This window comes from Rhyacophila brunnea, unplaced genomic scaffold (genome assembly GCF_057557595.1).
Source record: "Rhyacophila brunnea isolate RB1 unplaced genomic scaffold, BYU_Rbru_1.0 scaffold_44, whole genome shotgun sequence".
In the NCBI taxonomy this organism is placed as follows: domain Eukaryota; kingdom Metazoa; phylum Arthropoda; class Insecta; order Trichoptera; family Rhyacophilidae; genus Rhyacophila; species Rhyacophila brunnea.
Genome location: NW_028233109.1, coordinates 2,422,125 through 2,431,499, shown reverse-complemented (window position 1 = coordinate 2,431,499; position 9,375 = coordinate 2,422,125).

Here is a 9,375-nt window from a genome sequence, read left to right as displayed (position 1 = left end):
TAGAAAGAAAAAGTGAAAATAATACCACAGAAGAGGTTAAACCAAGAAAAATGTTGCGCTTATGATATTATTTATAAACAAAACTCCTTTTATATATCGATTTTCGTATTTATCGCTCATATTTTTAAACTATTGATCATCTTTAGTTTGGATGTTACATTTTAATTATATTTTTTGATCTTAAACTATGAAAGACAATTGAACTCATGTTATTTGGCAAAAAAAGGGACAGATGAGGATAGATCAACATTAAATATCCAAAGATACATAAAAAGTTTTGTAACATTAACGACTGAATAAATACATCCTATAAAAGGAAATCGATCCATAGAAGAAGGATTATTAATGAATATAAATAAACAAGTTTCGATTTTATATTATGCAATTATTTCCCACTAAAAAGATGGCATCCTTCTTAATAAGTCTTTAAATATTTTATTTATTTATGGGCATATTTTATTTTTATCAATTTCATCTATTTAGACGTGGCCAGCCCATTGAGAATATTGCAAAACTCATTTATGCGTCTTTAAACACCTTCCCCTGGCCTATCTTCATCAGATGAGTCTTTAAATAAATTTTTTACATATAAAGACATCTTTACTCTGAATTTATTAATTTAAAGACTGGATGTGATAGAATTGGTTTTAAGCTATTAAAATTTTCTTTTATAATATAAATTCTTCCCTAAACTTACTATCATTTATTGGAATCAAAAAATCATAAGGCTTATTTTTATCTTTTAGATAAAATGAAGGTGAAATTATAAATTTTATTTAAGTATCTCTGTAGTTTTATGGGCTGTTATACCAATCTTTACATAATACCAACTATCTTCACAGACTTAAATCCAAAGAATCTTTACCTTAATTGCGTTCGTTTTATATGAAGGATTTGTATCATTTACCTTTTAATATATTTGTGCATGTTTTTATTAAAACAATCGTTGTATTCATATTTTAATTATTCCTATAACTATTACTTTTCACTTTATTAGCTTTTAAAAAAATTGAAAATAGATCTATATATTTATTAAAAAAGCATAGCTTATATCTATTATAGAGCATATTTAAATCTTTATGCCTGCTAAATTTTACGTTCAGACTTGTAAAATATATAACAAAGAAAATAATATTATGCATTTGTTTTACTATATATATGAAAAACAATATGTATTTCACAAAATTATATGTTCATTAATAATTAAAATTTTATAAACCTTAATATTATAATCTCGCTACTTTTATATTTAAAATCATTATGCTACCAAATATTAAAAATTTTTATATAATAGCCTATTTAATATAAAAGCAGAGCAGGCTGACACCATTTTCCAAAAAGTACTATATATATGCACTAAAATATCAACTTATATTTCTAAAAAAATGTATGATATTCGAAGCGTATGTAAACAGGGGCACATATTTCGATTCATGCAGATAAATTTTTTAGAATATGAATTATAAACAACACACTAAAAATAATATTTTTAATTAGTTGACCGATTTGCCATGTTATAATTCAAATGTACATACTGAAGAAAATTTCAGGCATTTTTTATGATAATTATAATTCAAATATTTTGCGATATTAAATTTTTTTTAAGGTCGGAGAGTATATGATATTTTTGTCAATCTAGAAATTAACACATTGTTTAATTATTAGAGCTAGAATTTTTAAATTAGATAATTTAAGATTTTAATCCTTAAAACGCAAGGGCATTGTTAAATTACCAAATCGTAATTAATGCCATCTAGCAGCAAGGGATACAGAAAACACAGACAAGCTGTACCAATATAAAAAAACACTCTGCTATAAATACATACTTAATTGTGGCCCTAAAACAATTTGACTTGATTCCCAAGTGTAAGAGTAAACAAACTGAGCAATTTTTTGTATTATGGGTATGTTTTAATATCGCGGTGAACCAACAGACGCACCCAGAACGCAAAGTTAATCTGTTTTTTTTGCAAATAAACTCAATACGATTTTATTAAAACCTTTTAAATAAATTTATGCAAAAATATGCATACATAGAACCATTTAATCACATGAAATGAATATTCTAAAAATTATTTAAGATTAGAATTTACAAGAAAATCTAAGTGCAATTGCACGGGTTCTTCGGCATTAATATTTAATCAAATGTTATTCTGATAGATCATAAGGGTATACTTATTCAAAAAAATACGTCAACAAAGGAAAGATAAATAAATTTTATTCGAAATAGATGCCTATTCTTGATTTTGCGTCGAAAAAATAGCTTCAATATTGTTATTGCTCTATATATTATTCAAATGTTGCGGATGGGCTTTCAATGCACAATTTATAATCTTTTAAAAATTTAAATCTATTAATTTTAAGCTAGCATACATTATTTGCGAAACAAAAGAATTTTTTGCCAAAGTTTCGATCATAATTTATGCCTATGATCCTTATTTATCTAATTTGACAATTAGATCCATTATATGTACAGTATTGGCATTAAAAGAGAAAGATCATGTGATAATTCATATAAATCGAGCTTTTAGATCGATAAAAACACATCAAGGCTAGATGCAATTCTGAAAAATGTCTTTATAGAAAATTGTAAATTGAGATAGGAGTTCTCTTTAACGTAAAAATTAGGATTTATACAGTTTTTTCGAACATAGCTTTAAAAAAAAGAGATTGACACAATAAATTCTATTTCAAGAAGAAAATTTTAAAAAAGCCATGAAACATATCTAATTATTATGTCTGAAAAAACCAAAACAAAGTTCTTATATCACTATAAATTCAAAAAGAAGTAGCTAAAAAGGCAAGAAATAAGGTTATGCCAATTGATTGGTATATATCTAAAGTAATCGTGGAATACAAATTTATCGGCACTAACATTGAATGTAATTTATTATAATATAAATACAACGGCGATATTCTAATATTCAGGCCGACATTTATACCCTTAGAATATTTTACAATGATCGAAGATGGCTCATTTTATAGGCAAATAGCCGACTAAATATATAAAAATTAAAGCCATGCAACGATGCGATACAAAAAAAAATATATATTTATAATTTCATGTCTTTTTTATATACGGATGATAAAAAATACAAAAATATAATTTAATAGTGGATAAAAGTATTTTTGAGTTTGTTACTGGAATTTTAGATTAGATTGTCTAAATTGTGCAATAAAAAAATTTTATGAAAGGCTTTACAAATGATTAGAAACAAAAAGTATTTTTTAGGGGAAATTCAAGGGGGAAAGAAATAAAATTTAGGAATCGAAAAAAATTTGCTGATTTTATATTATAATGAGCAAAATACAAACACAGAGAATATTTGATATAATAATATTGTGACTTATTTGTTTAGCATCAATATATAGTCAATTTTGGTAACTTAATATGTTATTTGCAGAATTGAATGCTCTTTATTTTATGTGAGAGTGTAATATCCTATGATCCAATATTTAAAGGTGGAACAATAAACTAAATTTAAAAACAATTATAAAAATAGAAGTGTATTATAACACTCTTTGTAAATTTAAGGCCAATTTTAAATTATATTAAGAAGTAATCATTCTTAGAAGAACATTTGGGTTTAAAGAATCACCTTTTTTTGCTTCTAAAACGACTCATTTCAATAATTAATATAAAACATCTATTATCAGCTATGTTTCATTGAAATTTATAAATGTTAGTTTTACGCATCCATAGAATACAATAAAGACGCTTATAGGTGAAAAAATCTTCAATTTTAAATGATATATTGTTTGAATCAAGATTTGATTACATACTAGAATCATTTATAAAAATTACCATTAATATTTTTCAAGTGTATATATTTGATCATATTTTTACAAAAATCCAAAAATATCTATAAAGTTCTATACATTTCTGATTCCCAAACATAGTTGCGACTATAGTTTTGCACATCAAATTAATCTTGCACTACTTATATAATTATTATATATATAAACATGATTTTTTTGCTTGAATTCGGATTTTTCTTTAAAAAAATAAATGCATTAATTTTTGTTACAAATTGAAAAAAATACCAATCATAAATACCGTGAATGTAATCATAAAAGGAATTTTTTATGAATCAACAACTCTAGTGGGACAGGAAAATAATGTGGTCCTTATATTTTCGATAAATATAATATCGAATTAGATGAATATTTTTAAATAAACGGAAAAAAATCTTGTAAAACTCTAAATGAAATATAAAAAATAATTCTCTAACAGATCAAATATATTAAAATTCATTTATGGTATATTTTTATCTGATTTTTGACATTGACATTTTGATGCAGTTTTAGTGATACCGACCATGATTCCTTAAATACCGATTTTTGATAGGTTTAACATGAACACAATGATATACATTTGCCCTTAGAAAAGAAATATGCGGAAACTATACCTAAATTTAAGTAAAATAATAAAGGTTACATTATATTTAAAGGTTTACTGTGATTTAACGGTACTTGAAAAAGGCTTTATATTTTCTAAAAAAGAAAACTATAGTTCTAGAATGGATCGGTCGGTGAGTGCAATGAACGAAGAAGTATTATCAATGACAGAAAACACTGGTCATTTAAACTATGAAGAACAGGTAAGAAACAATATTCTATACGCAAATGAAATTATAGAACTTATTTCTACCGAAACGAATGTTAACAAGTTCCAATTAAAAAATATGCTGCTTGTGATTGAAAAAAGAAAGCTAAAATATTTTATAAAAGTATGTAAATTTCAATATAAAGAAGATAAAAAAATAGAAAACCCCGGAGAAAAATCTAAAAATGATCTAATAGAAAAAAAAATTATCAAACTCGAAGTCTACCTCCAACTGAAGATAAGTCAAATGTCTGAAAGTTTATCTAGATTTGTAACTCTTATCGGGCTGAAGATTGATGAAATATATGAAATGAATCAAGATGATATAAATAATTTTGCTACAGATATTCATAATATTTACCGAGTTTTTAAAGATGAAGGGAACAAACTTTTATTATTAGCCATAAAAAAATACAACAAAATTTGGGAAAACCTATCAAAACTGATTGAAGCTAATGCTGAAATCGATTAAAAATTTTAATGGTGACCATTAAGGAAATAAAATAAAAAGTAGATGTATTATTTTCTGTCTTTTCTAATAAATAATGTCTAATGAGAGAAGAATTTATATTTACTAGTATATAGTTTTAGCATCGCATAACTTGTAAAATTATCGTAAACTTTGACTTTATTATAATAACAAGCATACTTGTGATGCACGTGGGAAACTTATTCATTATAAATAGTTTTTTTTGTGGGTAATGACATTATATCACAATTACCCTTTAATTACAATAAAAAAAAAGTTGTATCAGCAAATCCACTATAAACGAACGGGTTTATACGCCAAGTTTGCAAAAATTAAGTTATTTTATGCTAAAATTTTTTTTTTAATTTTTATTGTCTACTATTTTAACGATTACATTGCTTTTACAAGCTAAAACGAAAGGATATTTGTAAATATTGCTTAGTGCACTTATAAAAAATATAAATAAAAAACATATGACAACGGAAATTCAACGCTCTAAAGAAAAAGCACTGATAATTCATATAAATTATGCAGATAATAAACCTGTCAATAGAAATAAAGAACCTATCAATAATAAAAGGTGGTAAATGGTGAGAAATAACACTATAAATACATTATATAAAGTGAATACATTTTTCAAGTCTTAACATAAGTAATTTTGTGAATTTTATGACTAAAAACATATCAAAGATAAAATTCCGCACATAGGTAGAAAGTAATGAAAAGAACTTAATTCGAATAAAATAAATATTTTTTTTTAGAAAGTAATCCAAATAATTGATCAGACGTAGATCATAATTTAAATCATAAGGGTTTTAATTATCCTATATGTTATGGAAATATTCTTTTGAGGCTTTAGATTTACAAAAAAATTCATATATTAAATGATAAATAGTTAGTAAGCAAAGAATTAAATCATCAAATCAAATCAGTCTTAAAGCATTGAGTAATTATTAAAAGTGAATTCATCATATTTGTACCTCAAAATAATTAGCAAGAATGAAGTTTTTACTTTAGTAAAAAATTTTTGAAATCAATCTTGTAACTGTAGATATTTATATCTATTTTATAAGAGAAATCGACCAATACATTTCTTTCATTTATCCAACATAAATAAGATTAGAAGTTTTTTTTTTCGCAGAAATATTTCTATATAAAGTATAAATTGTTAAGACATAGAGTCAATTATTTTGAATACTTAAGAAAAAATAAAATCATAATTTAAAAAAAGTTTAAGCTGTTATTGAATGATAAAATCATACGCCAATTGTATTTTCAGATTTTTTCCATACGTTTGGATGCTTTTTTTTTAACTAGAACAATTAAATGAGATTGAAATACTTTTTCATAGAAAGAAGTCACATATTAGCGGTTTTCATAATTATAAATCTTCAATATCACCCTTAAACCTCCCAAATTATTTGATAGAGCATGTTTATGTTTTAAATTTGAATAAAAATGTATATAGAGCAGTTATAACATATTATTATATTCTGTTTCAACCAAAAAATAATGTTAGATTATCAATGAAACAGACTTGTTTATACTTTTAAAAATCACATCCCACACAAACCTGTTCGATATATCTTCAAAAACAAAGACCATTATTCAAGTTACAAACAAAATCATATATTTAATTTGCATTACTATTTTTACCTCAGGATACCCAAATATTTAGTCACAGACTAATGATATTAATTAACCTAACCATTTTACATTATTACCCATATTTCATTTACAATAAAATATCATTACTAGTACTTAGAGCTACAAAATATTCAAAAAATCATCAAGGTTTGGGTTTTTGGCTTTCTTCTAAATAACAGTTCGTTTTATTATTTTTTTTAAAAATTATTCGTAAAAAGTTAATAGGTTCTCAACCATAAGAATACTTGTTTTTCTACATTATGTACGATCCTAAACGTTTAAAGAAATAGAACAGTGATTTTCACGTTTTTTTCTGAATTAATTTTATTTTTTTCATAACTTTAGTTTGTAGGAAGTTTTTATTTCCACAAATCATGTGAACATTTTTTTGATTTCATAATAATTTGATTTTATAATATATTTAGTCGCCTAAAGTCGTTCTCTGATAAATATTAGATGTGTTTTTAGATTAAACGATAATTGATTTTTTTTATTAACTTTGTTTCAAAAGTAGGGGTTATCGGCAGAGAATGTGATTTTCGAACGGTATGATTTACATGATACTTAGTTTATATCACATCCGAAGTTATATGCGCAAAATGTCTTCTGATTTTTCTATATTTCCACGTATTTGGAATAACTTATCGCGGTTTAATAGAAGATTTTTAACTCATGCAAATTAGGTTTATTCATGAGACAGACTTTAAAAAAAATTATCATATGGAGAAACTTATGCGATCATATCTACACACTAACACAAAAAATCACTTTAAGGAGATCGGGAACACGATTTATCTTGTAATTCATTGCATTGAAAAAGTCAAAGAACGGAAACAAATAAGCTAGAAATTATGATAAATATGACTGAAATAGGGAACAAACTATCATATAATATTGTATAAGATAAAAAAAATATGAGTACAAGTCAAAGATTCTGGATACAATATTTAAATATAGGTAAGTTTATTGATACATGAAAAGTAACAATAAATAAACCGTAATATATGACTGCACTAATAATATAGATATAGACTTATTATATTTATTGACTTGAAGATGTGTTTCATAGGCGAGTTTATCTGTAATTCACATTATTATAATAATTTACGAAATAATTGCAAAAATGGAAATCAATTTGATTGATATTTCACACACTGATCTGATAATGATAGAAGCCGCATTAAAAAAAACAAGGAATTTAGTATTATTCGATGAAATTAGACTACTACAGAAAATTTTAAATTGTATGTTTTTTGTAATCTGATATTAAATATAAAATTTATTGTTTATTTCATTTTTAGTTTCTTTATATCGATTCCATCTATTATGACGTGGCCAGCCCATTGGGAATATTGCATAACTCTTTGATGCATCTTTTGACACCTTCGCCTAATATATCTTCTTTAACTGCTCTCTTCTCCCAAATGTGATGAGTTCAAGTGTCTTGCGTAATTTAAGAGCTTGCATTTATGCTTATACTCCGTTCGGGATTTATATCTCCTTAGATTGATGAGGGATGATATCGTTATTTATGTTTAATCATGTAGTACTGGGTTTATTGTATATTTCTCGTAAATATATGCTTTTAAATAGCTTATTGTGCTTTTCGTAGAATTTTACTGGAAATTCAGTCAAAAATTAGTTTTTTCTAGTTATAATTTCATTCATTCTTTATTCTAGTAGTGATCTAATACAGAATTATAATTACAAGTTAGTGGCTTGAACCTACGGTCCTTATTCATATTCTATTTCAAGATTTAGTATGAATTTAATTTTATAATATTCCTTCATAATTTTTACCTCAATAAATTTATATTTTATAGTTATGTAGATAAACGTGCGTATGCCAGTTCTATTTTTTTATGGGTAAATTATATATTTCGTACTATCCAGCAGCTTTATACACAGATATATCGTGTATACATAATTAAAATCCACATACTTATAAGTAAAACATATGTATATTTTAATAAATATGTAATCCTAGAGATAATCTTCAAAAAACATGTCTATATTTGTTTATTCAGATGCCCCCAAAATTTTACTTTTTGACTTATAATAGATTTTTTTGCAAATTTATTACTGTCTGCCATCTCGCTATAGAACTGCCTTCTTTATATTCAAATTTTTATTTCACGGTAAAAAAACATGATATTTAAATATTAAAAATATTGTGTTTTCAATGCTAAATAGCGGCTATTACAACATATTATCGCTTCATTAGTATGTGTTCCAGAATTTTATTATTCGGTCACTGTCACATTAATTATCTTAGCTTTTTTATTTTGCTTTCGAAGCACATGCTTCCGAAAGACTATATTACATTTAAAAGAGCTAAATTTTATTGGCTATTATTTTTTCTTCTTTTGTGGATATTTATTTGTTTTTTTTTCAGTTTACATATACCTCAGCTGTAAAGATTATAGGTTTTTGGCCATATCATTACTGGTTTTTGGACCATTAGTAATAATGCTTGTGTTTACAACTGTATATGGATACTTAAGAGATTAGATTTTTCTTTATTATTGTGACCTTTTATGGTTTCTTTAAGTTTCTTGTCTCTTGATTTTTTGTTCCCGCATATTTTTAAACAAATCGATTCATTATAAATTTTTTTTATTCTTTTAAATATATGTTTTGCTCTTAAAGTTTC